Source organism: Pollicipes pollicipes, unplaced genomic scaffold, assembly GCF_011947565.3.
Source record: "Pollicipes pollicipes isolate AB1234 unplaced genomic scaffold, Ppol_2.1 Scaffold_6052;HRSCAF=7182_pilon_pilon_pilon, whole genome shotgun sequence".
NCBI lineage: Eukaryota > Metazoa > Arthropoda > Thecostraca > Pollicipedomorpha > Pollicipedidae > Pollicipes > Pollicipes pollicipes.
In genome coordinates, this window is record NW_023596805.1 from 19,568,209 (window position 1) to 19,581,441 (window position 13,233).

A 13,233-nucleotide genomic window follows, 5' to 3' on the forward strand; every position below is an offset into this window, starting at 1 on the left:
AAAAAGGAAAGGCGACTGAGGTTACGAAAGCCTCATTATATCTGAAAGCCAGGACGAACCATTGGAAGAGGCTCCTAAGGATTCATCCTCAGCGGTTCTTCAATGTCTTCGGCATTGAGTTTGTCGTGTTATTTAGAGAGAGAGCATTAACATGGGAGGGGGAGGGGTACAGCCTCATGAAAGAGGTACGAAAATGTGACCGCAACAATAAAAAGGCTTGGGCATCTCTGTACTTTGATCGATGGTTTGGAAATGCCAAAGGTTCAGGTCCAGGTCTGAGCTCGCAGGTCCAGGTGTATAGAGAACTACCACTTTGATCAGTATGATCAATCAGCCGATCATCCCAACGCAAATCAGACCAACTGCATCCGCATAGCATTCACCAGTTTATGTCATAGATACATTTAAGAAAACGCGCTGAGAATAACATATGCCACCGGCGGTTGCGGACACCTTTCTTCAAGAAGTGAAGGAAGCCCTACTTGCTGCCTTTCTATTTGTGACGGTTATAAGAAAACCACAGGCGTAAAAACCTCCCACATTCCTCTCTCACTCTCGGCTCTCTCTCTCTCTCTCTTCTGCTCTCTCTCTTCTCTCTCTCTCTCTCTCTCTCTCTCTCTCTCTCTCTCTCTCCTCTCTCCTCTCTCTCTCTCTCTCTCTCCTCTCTCTCTCTCTCTCTCTATCTCTCTCTCTCTCTCTCTCTCTCTCTCTCTCTCTCTTCTCTCTCTTCTCTCTCTCTCTCTCTTCTCTCTCTCCTCTCTCTCTCTCTCTCTCTCTTCTCTCTCTCTCTCTTCTCCTCTCTCTCTCTCTCTCTCTATCTCTCTTCTCTCTCTCCTCTCCTCTCTCTCTCTCTCTTCTCTCTCTCTCTCTCTCTCTCTCTCTATCTCCTCTTCTCTCTCTCCTCTCTCTCTATCTCTTCTCTCTCTCTCTCTCTCTCTCCTCGCTCTCTCTCACGCCTCTCTCCTTCTCTCTCTCTCTCTCTCTCTCTCTCTCTCCTCCGCAGTATCGATGTCGCGATGCGCCCAGGACTCTTCGATGGTAAAAATACTTTATAACGCAGACCTGCGTGCACAAGATAGTGGAAACTGTCTCCTGTCTCCTGTTGTCCTTAAATATGTACATAGCGTCAAGGTTGCGCGGGTTATAAGAGTATAGTGTCAATGGCCGTAAAGCTGGCGATTTATTCAGCGATTTATTCAGCGACGAGTTCCGATTTGTCTGAAAAAGGTCTGAAGCTCATTTGTGGCATAAGAAGAACTCGGCCGATTTTCAACTTGCAAATGTCAGAATATTCACCACAGAAGAAACTAGCGCCCGTCAGAAAGTTTTGGCCTTTCAAGGTCACTCTCTCAAAAGACGGGGAACTCGATATCGCCAATAAGTTACCGGCTGATTTTCAACTTACAAACATCAGAATATTCACCACAGAGAACTAGCGTCCGTCAAAGAGCCCTGGCCTCTCAAGTTCACCCCTCGAGGTCAATATTCTAATATTCCTTCCAGGTCAATATTTAGTCAAATATTCTGATGCTTGCGAGTTTAAATCGGCCAGTAATTTTTGTGCGATATGGTCCCCCGTCCTTTGAGTCCGCTTTTGACCTTGAAGAATGAACTTGAGAGGTCAGGATTTTTAGGGGCGCTAGTTCTTTCTGTGGTGAATATTCTATTCTCACATTTGTAAGTTGAATATTGACTGGTAATTTTTGAGTGATATGGAGTTGCCGGTCCTTTGAGTCCGCGTTTGACCTTGAACAGAGGCATTGAGAGGTGAGTACTTTTTGACGGACGCTAGATTTTTCTGTGGTGAATATTCTGACATTTGGAAGGCCACTCGTTATGTCTTTGACGCCCCCCCCCCCCCCCCCCCATTCAAAATATGGATACGCCGCTCCTGTTCCCAGTTATCGTAACGATAGTTATATTGCGCATGCTTAACACGCGCTCGGGTGGGGGTCAAATGTCCCCCCCCTCCAAAGGTTTTTGCAGAATGGTTTCCGAACGGCGCAGCATATCCGCGTAAACCTTTGCATAGCTGGAGAAAATTTAATAGCGGATCGTGTAAGGAAAAAATTAGATGTTCCTTGAAAGGTCCCTGACCTACGGCAGGTCAAAGTCACGCCATGGTACAGCTAACGCAATATCAAGGGAATCTTTCAGTCTGATACAACAACGGAGTGTTTGACGAAGCCATACATCTCTGAGATGCTTTTTTAGGCACCAAAAATATTGAATGAGCATATCACGTTGACCTAAGGTCAGGTCAAGTACGTTGCCCTAGGTCAACTCCAACGTCATTTATTACTTTAGGGCTTGCAGTATGGGATAGTTTCTGGTGCTCTGTTCGAATTTGTTGACGTCAGGAACCGCGTTATAGACCTTTCACTGACTTCTTAGAGGTCAGAGCAGGTGATGAACCTAAGATGACCCGGGTCCGACATTTTGTTTTAGGAACATGCGCCTTAGCGTGATCTTTGTGGCTTATCTAATTGCAAAACTCAGAGCAGTCTTGTAGGATTTCGGTCAACATGACCTTGAAAACGTCAAACAAGGCCACTGATCTCAAATGACCTTGTGGCCTTTTGCTTAGAGACAGTTGCCTAGGTTCTGGGGCACCTTGGAGACCAACCTGAAAAATTACCTTGCTTGACCTTATTTGACCTGAAGTTAATCACCTAGCAACCTCAAACTTTGATATAAGGGGCTTCACGCCCAGGTCAGCACACTCGGTAAATTTGGTGTCTCTAGCTTTCTTACTTCCCGAGATCTCAAGGGGATCAAATTCACCCCCCACCCGAGCGAAGGGTATCTAGGAGGCCACCCGGGCGCGTGTTAACTGTGGAAACTCAACGAATCATTTTGCACAGAAATGAGCAATTAAAACGTTGACGCTGATCATCTCAAAAGGTGACACGCGTTACCAAACAGCCAAACAACCACTGCTGAAATTTATAGCCGATGCCGCTGCCACGCTAGGGCTCAACACGCCCTGAAATCATTAAACGAGTCGTGTGCAATGTACGGACGGGTGCTCTTGCGACAAGGGTGCAGCTGCAAACATGCTCATGATGTGACATGCACGACGATGAATACGGGCGTGGCAATGCAGAATTTTACTGGCTGGTTATTGCACTGACGTGAAAGGGCTGGTGTGCAGCGTCATTAATCGCCTTAGTTTATCATGGCTCCCTGCTGTCTTCACCACCTTGCGGTTAGCAGAACTGCCAGTAAAAAGCGCTTGTTTGGTATAAAAGATGTATCCGGCCCAGAGGCATCACAAACCAGCCATGAAGTTTCTCGTGCTCGTGAGTCTGCTCCTGTTTTCTGTCTCTGCGACGGTCAACGGCCAGTAGTCAGAGGATCTCCCCGAATGCTATGGCAACTACCCGCGTGTCTGCACCCAGCAGTACCCGCCGCCTCACGAGTGCTTCAGCGACGAAGACTGTTTCAAAGTGTACAAGAGCACCTGCTGCAATGGCCCGTGCCACCACGAGTGTCGCTGACGTGGACTCCCCGGACATTCCAAGATGCCCAGAAGTTCTAAGGAAGTTAACAGACGACGCTGTGACGCGGGTTGGGGTGGATGCCCTCCCGATGTTGCGAGATCGCCATGACGGACGTACCAGCGCGGCCTTCGGCTTGTTCGCCGTCAAGTGCGGTTACATGAGCAAAGCCTCCATGTTGAACAGGGGCGATCGCAAGCTCACGTGATGTAGTTTCGTTCCCCGTCACTTGGCTCTAACTTCGTTTTGAAAATAAATGCTTCTGTCTAACCCGATGTCTGCTTTTTACCCATGAATGCCCAGCGTACTCATGATCCCTGATGAAGTGCGGCATGCTTTCTTTCGCGGTCGTGGCGTCACTTCATCATCAGCGCGGGTCGTGACGTCACTGCATCGCCAGCGCGTTCGTGACGTCACAGTGTCGCCAGCGTGGTCACGAATGCGCACGCCCGTAGTCCCACTCAATCCGCTGTCTGTCCTCGGTTCCCTTTAAGCCACACCTCGCCCCATGCCTCGCTCGGCCGCCGACTGCTAAACACCGCGTTTATTTTTTATTTATTTTATTGGCATATGTCGCACGCACCGCGGAGGTCGGCGTCCCCAGCGGCGAAGGGGTGGCTGGCCGGTCCCGAGGCCCCGTGAGGCCCGCCGGCCACCCACGACCTGCCTTGACAAGCTGCCGCGAATACGGGACGCACACTAGTATTTGAAGCCAAATAGCACAAGCAATCGCGCATACCCACACACACGCCCGCGCCGGTACATTATCTACAGCGTGCCGAGCGGGTCGGGCCTGCCGCAGGGGCGGCGCCGAGATTGGAGAGAGGCCACGCCCGCCCGGCGTCGCGCGCGCACCCGCGTGCAATATAACAACAGACACACGGATACTCAAAGCCCAAAGCGGCTTGCATGATCAGGGCACGCCAAAGTGGCCCTTCTTAGCACAAAGTGTTCACGTTACAGATTTAGCGTCCTTCCAATGACCACCACCATTCAAAAACACGATCCTTCATGAAAAATCACAAAGAAAACGATTTTCCGCACAGTTTCATCAACCATTCAGTGGGCTACCTTTGACTAGACAATGTAGCATTCAGACAGAACGTCTCTTTCGATAGACAAACCAAACGGTAGTGTTTTTGAACTCCAACTGAAGCCGGTGCTCAGTGGGTCGCCTATAAGCCCTGTACCCAAGCAAAGTCCGGGCCGGGGACGCCGCCGTCCGCCAGGACCGACGCCGCCTCCCAGCCAGCAAGAGGCAATTTGCTGGCCAGGCGTCGGGTGGCCGGTCCCAGACGCGCGCGACCGGCGTCGCGCCCCGCCCCACAGCAGTAGCCGTTTCTCATAAACAGAAGGCAACACGGCGTGAGTGTAACAAACAGCACAAGTCCATCCTCTCCGTGGACACATCTCGGTTCGCCGGCGGCAGTCTGTCCAGCGCGCACCAGTGCTGATGGCGAGCCGCCGCCCGCCTAGCGCGCTCGTCGGCGCCGGCCAGGTCGCTCGGCTGCCGCTCAGTCCTCGGTCTCCACCAGCTGGCGACTCTCGGTGCCGTCGGCCTCGGTGGTGATGCACTCCGTCATCGTACGCGTCACCGGTCGGCCCTCGTCATCGAACGTCGTCATCGTGCGGGTCTCGGTGCGGATCATTCTGCCGGAACGGAGAGGCTAGGCCGGCGTCAGCTGCCGCCCCGGCACGGACACAGGTGGCGCAGGCAGACAAGCGCACGGCCACTTGGACACGGACACAGACGGACAGACGCGCGGTCTCTCGGACACGGACACGGAAGACAGGCGCACGGCCACTCGGACACGGACACGGGACAGACATGCGCAAGGCCACTCGGGCACCGACACGGACAGACAGGCGCACGGCTAACTTGACACGGACACGGGACAGGACAGGCGCCAAGGCCCAACTCGGGCACCGACACGAACAGGACAGGCGTAAGGACCACAACCCGGCTTTCGGTCGTGTGTTGTAGGAGACTAGCGGACAGACAGGCGCACGGCCACGCTTCTTTTTCACATTTAAAACCAATTAAGCGTTCTCTGGATTTAATTCCATAAAGTGCGATTCTGAACGTCATTTCAAATGAAAACATCGAATAGCATTGGTCATTAAATGTAAGGTAAAGAGAGCGTAAAAATACCTAACCGGAGGCTATATATCCGGTGTGAGCTATTGTAAGAGCCGTTGTGGCATGGCATTGATAGCGAGTCGCGTGCAACATCAATCCGTTCCAATAACACGTAGAAGGGTCACAGTTGCTGCGGTTCTCGTGGTTCCCTTCTCAGATTCTGACGAGGGCGCGCGCAAATTCGACAGCCACTGTTTGCATATTTTGACGAGGGCGCGCGCAGATTCGACAACCACTGTCTACATATTCTGACGAGGGCGCGCGCAGATTCGACAGCCACTGATTACATATTCTGACGAGAGCGCGCGCAGATTCGACAGCCACTGTTCACATATTCTGACGAGGGCGCGCGCAGATTCGACAGCCACTGCTTACATATTCTGACGAGGGCGCGCGCAGATTCGACAGGCACTGTTTACTTATTTTTCGCATTCCTTGCCTCACGCATCATGAGTAAATGCTATCAAAGAATATCCCCAATGGTATTCTTCACCATACTTATCACAGGCACCACACACTGCTGTTTTCACAATGCTGATCAGAATCATCCAAAAAGCAAACATTATTAATAAGGGATGTGTTTTTACAGCATTAATCGCAGCCCTCCATGAAACATGGAACATTGTGTATGAGTGAAGTAACCTAAAATATAAACTATTTATAATTACGAACACACTACATTTCTTTTGGAACATTTATACCACACATCATTTTGCGCATCTGTTCAGATGTTTTGAGCACAATGCTATTGACGGACTTTTTTATTCATATTTAAGATTCCGGCACAGCCAGCAGCACCTGTTCTCGGATTGCGACGAAAACAAGGACCAGACGAATGCAGCCGGAGGGAGGGCTGAGACTAAGGAGCAGGACTGAGACGCGAAAGAAGGACTCAGAAGCGGGAGGAAGACTGAGGAGGTGGAGCAGGACGACGAATGGGGAGGAGGAGCACTGCGGTCGGAGGATGCTCACCTTCTGAGTGTTGGTCCATGGCCTGAGACTCCCTCTACATACTCTGAAAACATTTGTGGTGACTCCGACGATTGGACGCCTTTGAACATAGCACCAGCGCCACTTGATACACAGTCGTGGCGTGGCACAACTTTCGGCACAGACGGAGTCATAGCTCGGGACTCACGGAAGCCTCCAAGGAGAGCGTGCAATGAGAACAACTTAGATGCAAATTGAAGCGTGACGCCGAACAACACTGGTCAATGAACAAAGCGTTCTTCTCAGAAACAAATGTGGCGAGAATGACAGCAGTGAGAGGATGACACAAACGCTACCAATTCGTAGGGCCAACGTTCCATGCACCACAGCGCCGCCAGGCACGCCGTGCTCCGGCCGGACTCTGCCGGCGTCGTTTGTACAGCAGGCAGGCGTTCAAAGGCGTCAGAGCCGAGCCAGTGTGCTGCGGTGCGACGCCACGAGAGGCGGGCCGGTGCTCCGAGACACGGCCGGCACGGCACGACGGGACTGGCGGCGGCCGGCTGGTCCCCGTGGTGCTGCCACGGCCATGCGCCGGCATAGTTACCACTCGCAGCCAAGCGGAAGAGTTTGTGAGTGAGCGCCAGCAGCGCTGCATGCGGCATACGTCAGAGCTCGTCCCACACGCCATCACGCGTCACCCCACCGACACGCCACCAGCTCATCACACGCAGGCAGAGGGGAGGAGGGAAGGCAGACAGACAGAGAGAGATAGAGCCCGGGCCGAGCCCGGTCCGTCGGACCAGGCTGGCCTGCGCCACCGCACATCTCCCTACTGACCGCGGCGGCCGGCGTGCCACCTGGCGGTGTGGTGGCGAAACAGAGCGGCGCGCGTAGCTGACGGGCCGCGGCGGCCGCAGCCGAGGGGGGGGGGGGGGGCGGGGCCGACACGCCGGCCGATACGGCCCAGTATCGGCGGCAGTCGGCCGGGCCGGCACGGGGCGCGGAATTCTGGAGGGGAGCGGCGCCCGCCCGGCAGGCGGCGCGGCAGGCCGGCGGACTGAAACACGAGACCAAACACTGTCACCGCACGCCGGCCGGGAGACATCCAGCTTCGGGGTGTTCCCCTGGCGCCGTCCACATCCCGCCACCACCATCACCCCCACCCGGCTCCCCTGCGCTACCAAACACGTCAAGACACCAGAGCCATGGGAAGCAGGGAACGCGGTGAACGCTTTACCGTCGGCGCTCGCCACTGGAAATGTATCATAGAAAGCAGCATCGCTTAGCACAAATGCTGGACCTGTGGCTAACACTGCCAGCAGGCATGGACGCAGGACAGCCACCGGATTCAGACTTGTGGCGACACCTGTCGGGCGAGGGCATCAGTTGAAATGCCGCCGCTAGGCTGCGCGGACAGGGAGCGGTGATGGGACGTCGGTAGTCCGGGACCCGGCCTGTCGGGCCGGCAGACCGGGCCCCGGTGATCAGCGATCAGCCCGCGCCCGTGCCGGCGGTCCAGACCCTTGGTCCGGACGGCGCGGCGGGGAGCGGTCTGTCTGCCATCTGGGCGGCGCCCTGAAATGTCGCTCATGCTTCATTTGTGGCATATATAGGTCAGGACTGCCAACGCAGTGTCCCGTTGATTGTTGCTCGACAGGGATCGGATCAGTCGGACACTGACCGGATCTGTCGGGGAGGGATCGGATCTGTCGGACAGAGATCGGATGCCGTCCGAGTTCATTTGAAAGACTCCATTTCCGAATTCCGAGTTCTTTTAAGTGCGCACTTGTCATGCGTTTGTCCTCTCAAAGCTTCGTCTCGTTCGAAAATGAATGCACGCCGCTGCCGTGCGGCACGAGAACGGCCGGCGTATAACGGAAAGCCGGCGACTCCAGCGCGCCCGCCACCGACGTTGAGAGACGGCAGTACGTCTCGTAAACCGGGCTCATGGAGTCCATGGGTCGTGTAGAGATCTCAAGACGCCGATACAGTTCCGAAAAGTGAGCAGGCCTTGTACGCAGCGCCGCCTGAGCTCCTCAAGGTGGAGGGGATGTGGTCGTGACGGAGGGCTCCCGAGACAGGTCCAGCCGAAGCTTGGTCGCCTTGAGCGGAGGGCCGACTTGGCACGTGGCAGATATGCTGTACTGGACGTAAATTCTCCCTCCGGGCCGTATGTGGGGGAAACACTCAGGTGGTAAAAATACTCAATTGATCTGAACGACACATCTTCGGTAATGGGTTAAGGGCTTTCTTCATCAACTCTGTTTGGCAGGCACACCACACTCGTGCGTGCTTTCGGCAACTGGCACAACAACAAGCTGGTAAAACACTGGTGCACAATGACTATGAAAATGCGACAGTGGATGCATTTCGGAATCGAGAACAAAACATTCCGACCACGCCATCCCATTAAAGTTGTCCTTATTCACTATACCTTGGCGATAGTGTTGTCACCTACCGGCGAGGAAATGTGCTGAAAAGCTGAGGGGGTATGGCCTGCTTTCGTGCGCTGTGCTCGAAATGTACTGTGCACTGTATCATCTCGGCTGCGAGATGATATCAGCAGGAATAATTCACAAAGGGCTGTATCGATTCTGCTCACTATTACAGGACGCTAGTAAAGGGGGAACTAAGAAAAACATATGTAAGGGTGACGTTTGGTGAGAATATTGGCGGGTCAGATAGCTTTGAGATCGTTTTTTTCATGCATCACCATAGTCATGTTGTTAAAATTGTAGAATAAATCGCACTCTATACCCCAAGGCATACAAAACCATTAGTATATTACGTACTCGTGCAGAGTTATAGCATACCAAATATATTTTTTTCGACAGACTTACGTTCTACCGGTCTCGAAATGTCCTGGATTGCTTAGCATTTGCATCGAGTCGCCTTCGCTTTTCAGACCCCGTTCTAGGATTGGGCGAAAGCCTGGATACAAGTCTCGAAATGTCCGGCCCTGTTCAAGTCTGAAATGGTTTACTGTGTCGCGAGAAAGAAGAAGACAGCAATAGATCGCGCGGCAAGTGTTTGCAAAGTCAGTTGTTAGGAGAGTCAGTTGTTAGCAGAGTCAGTTGTTGGCATGGTGAGTTGTTAGCAGCGTCAGTTGTTACGAAAGTTAGTTGCCAGCGGAGTCAGGTGATCATTTATGCCCGCTCCATTTTTATGCCACAGCTGCCGAAAGTACAGTAGCGGCTACCACAAATGTAGCTGGCCAGACGCCATGTTCTGATGATAACATTTGATAAACTTGATCGTGGCATTGTGGTCGCAAGAATGTCTTATATAGGGCACACGTTAAGCGGGCTGGTTTCGTGAGCCCTGCCCAGGGCCTCCGGTCGGGAAATTCCAATTCAGCAGCATAATTTGCGGCGAATGTTTTACACGGAACGAAGCTCGGCGCGATCTACTTGGGCCTGGCTTGACGGTATTTTGACGTCCGGAAAGATTTCACCTACATCAGCGCTGAAGATTTGCGGCCAGAAGAGCACGTGGCTATGATAGCCGAGCCCTGTGGTCAATGCATTGCACGCTTCAACGCACAGTCTGACAGGGCCACATGCTTGTTCAGTGAGCTCCAGGCAATGTGCAGCGATTATGGCACAGACGGACTGCTCTTGGACGTGACGGCACCGCGGAGAACACTGGGCGCTCTGGCGGCATCTGTCCGCTGCTTGAACTGGTCAACAAAAAACTGGCCCGCTGGTCCATCTGTCAGCTTTACGCGAACGAACTTAATCTGCGGCAGCTGTTCACGGAGCTCGAGGTCTGACAACAGGACGGTCGTCGTTCGTGGGACCACTTGGCAAAGTGACTGCAGAAGTTTCTTGTCGTCCAGTGCCGTCCTGTCAGTGACAGATTACTTATGGTCACCCTTCCATTGACACCTACCAGCACCTCTGTCGATGCATAAATGTCTGAAATTGTTTGTGCACCTACGGTAGCGTGCCATGCACCTTGCAGGTGACCCATCCTCCACGCACGATCGCTGCGGACATACGTGACGGTAAAAGAGCCAAGCGCCCAGGTTCGGGGCTTAGCTAAGTGTTTGTGCACCAGTACTTTTTGCGGTGACTCCACGGCAGGCAAAACGGTGCATACATTTGTGGGTGAATGAACACATCCAGTCTCTAAAGCTCCTGATCTTCATTATCCTAGGATTGCTGACTTTGTGTGTAAGGCAACACGCTATGAGAGAGAGTTTTCACACCTTTTCCTCACATTTTATATGCATTTTGCACTCCTACCTGATGCTATTTAACCATACACACTAAACCCATATTTCCCTTTCAGAGGTTTGAAGATGTCATTTTGTTCGGGTTCATTTGAAACCACCAAACATGAATAAAGCTCCACAGTATTTGAACACCTCTGGCTATATCCTGCCTCTCCTGCATCTGAATCATGCCTATGTTTGCACAGAGTAGGGACATTAAGTCCGAAAGCCCCAGTCATTTCAGCCGCCTGCACTTATCAATTGTTGTTTGTTTGCAAAATGCATCACAACGTGCAGCTGCGTCCCAAACACACGGCTTTCGCGCACCCCCAGTTTTTTGGACACACCACGCAAGCACCACACAAGGAAAGGAACTCCTGGTCCAAACAACAGCAAAGCGTGGTAGAGAATGCTTCTCTATGTATTTCTTTTTTCGAAGAAACTTGACCACTGACTTGTATCACTCTCGAAATGTAGGATTGAAAATTCTAGAACTCCCTTTTTGATGAAATTAAAAGTTAAATGTTACCTTTCAGCTGTCATTTTTACCGATTTCGTGCGAGGTTACTTGTTTAAAAAATGCTACGATAAAACTTATTTTAGATGAAAACCTTGAGACTTTATGGTTATTCAATTACGCTTGTTTTTCTTTGTCTCATACATACGTGATACAAATTCATTGTTCCTTCTTTTCTAACAGTTTTTGTGATGCCATCAATGGTCTTAATTGTTACCCAATATATCTGCGAAATTCCCCAACTGCAATATCTTATACAGATGTATTGGGTCATTTCGCCACCCTCCCCTAGCATATTTGGTGTGCATCCAGGTGTTGTCAGTTCATAGATGGATATGATGTCAGTTCATAGATGGATATAACATGTCAGTTCATAGATGGACATGATATGTCAGTTCATATATGGATATGATGTGTCAGTTCATAGACGGAATGAAGGATGCAATATACAGCAAGGAAATAATTTATGTAATTTTTGGCTGCATATGCTTTCCGTCATATAACTGCGTTCGTAATTCAGCCAGATATTACGGAGGCCAGAGCACCTTAACAAGAAGCAAATAGTTGCACAACTGTTGTCACCTTCACCGAGACATGGATCAGGGAAAATTTCTCGAGTGTACACAATGCATCTAAGGATTATACGTCACAAGGCACTTGGGCTATCATCATTCTTGATAGGTAAACACTTTCCATATTGGCAACGGCCTACCATGGGGTTTAAGTTAGCTAACAGAGACGCGCATACTGCATCTAATTTTATATAACAGAACACATTGACAAGACCTATGATGTTCTTTATGTTAGATCGGTACTAGACTAATTATTGGCGCTAAATCTGATACATGACAACGCCACAATTCCGTTGAGTGGCGAAATACGTTTACAAGTATATGCATATAACACCGCTCGCTGCAGAGTGGATTGTTGTGAGTGCTCCAATCGTTCAGGCTTGTGTGATAAACACCAAGGTAATGTGAAAATGTGTGGAGGCGTTTTCCTCTTGTTTCATTATGCTGTTTTGTAGAAAAATATTCAGTTTGCTTTAGTTCAAAGGACCTATATTGCATGACATTTTGTTCCTTCTCCCAGCAAAATGCACCGAAGTATTGTTCTTTAGACGTAAACCACAACGACCATTTTTGCGATAAAAACATAACAATTGCATTGTTCCAATGTTGAAGACATGACTCTCCAGTCACATATGATTTAATTTCGTTCGGCCACCGTAATGATCAATTCGAATTGTGGTAGCGATGTGGTCTACCCTCATTCACTGACGCTAGAGCATTGTGAGTCGACGGGGAAGCTACGACAGGTGAGATGAGTTTCGCTGCTACGCATGCGCGACCGGTGCCGGTCTGTGGATTTGCAAGCATCCAACATTGCTGCTTAGCTCAATGATGTCAGCTTTATTTTCATTAAAATGGGTTTCCTCATATGCCCTGTGATCTGGATCTATGGTCCTTTGCCCATTACGGGTGTGTAGATACAGGGGCGCAGCCAGAACTGACGACGGAGATGAGGCTGCCATGATTTGGGACGAAAGGGAACTTTTATGAACGAGTCCCAGGCCCATCGACAGTGCCCACACACTACGAACACACTAATAGACCCCACAATAGGCACAGTAGCGTACAAAAGAGCTATCGATGCTGGTTTGTCCTAGTGCCTTAACCAGTTGTTTCAGCTGCGTACCGTATCTTTCCATTCAACGATTCGCTGGTCCTGCTACTAAATGACGGCCGTGGACCCGCTGGGAGCGACTGCACCCATTGCCTCTCCCGACTGGGTCTTCTGCGCAAGTTCACGACATGGGGTGGTGATACCGGCGTCTCCAGTACACTGAACTGCGTGAAAACTGTTCATGGTGGTATCCCAGTGCGAGAGAGCTTTTGAACTCAGTAAATGGAGTTGTTCCTGAAATGCT

At 51.2% G+C, this 13,233-nt stretch overlaps 1 long non-coding RNA gene across 1 annotated transcript in view; it reads right to left on the reverse strand.

Moving 5' to 3' along the window:
• LOC119104683 (uncharacterized) overlaps window positions 1-7,833 on the reverse strand; it is a 53,360-nt gene extending 45,527 nt beyond the window's left edge. The window contains exons 1-2 of the long non-coding RNA XR_005094985.1: window positions 7,808-7,833; window positions 6,613-6,691 (exon numbers count right to left, since the gene is read on the reverse strand). This is a non-coding gene — a long non-coding RNA (uncharacterized LOC119104683). The remainder of the gene's footprint in view (window positions 1-6,612; window positions 6,692-7,807) is intronic.
• Window positions 7,834-13,233: the final 5,400 nt, after the last annotated feature.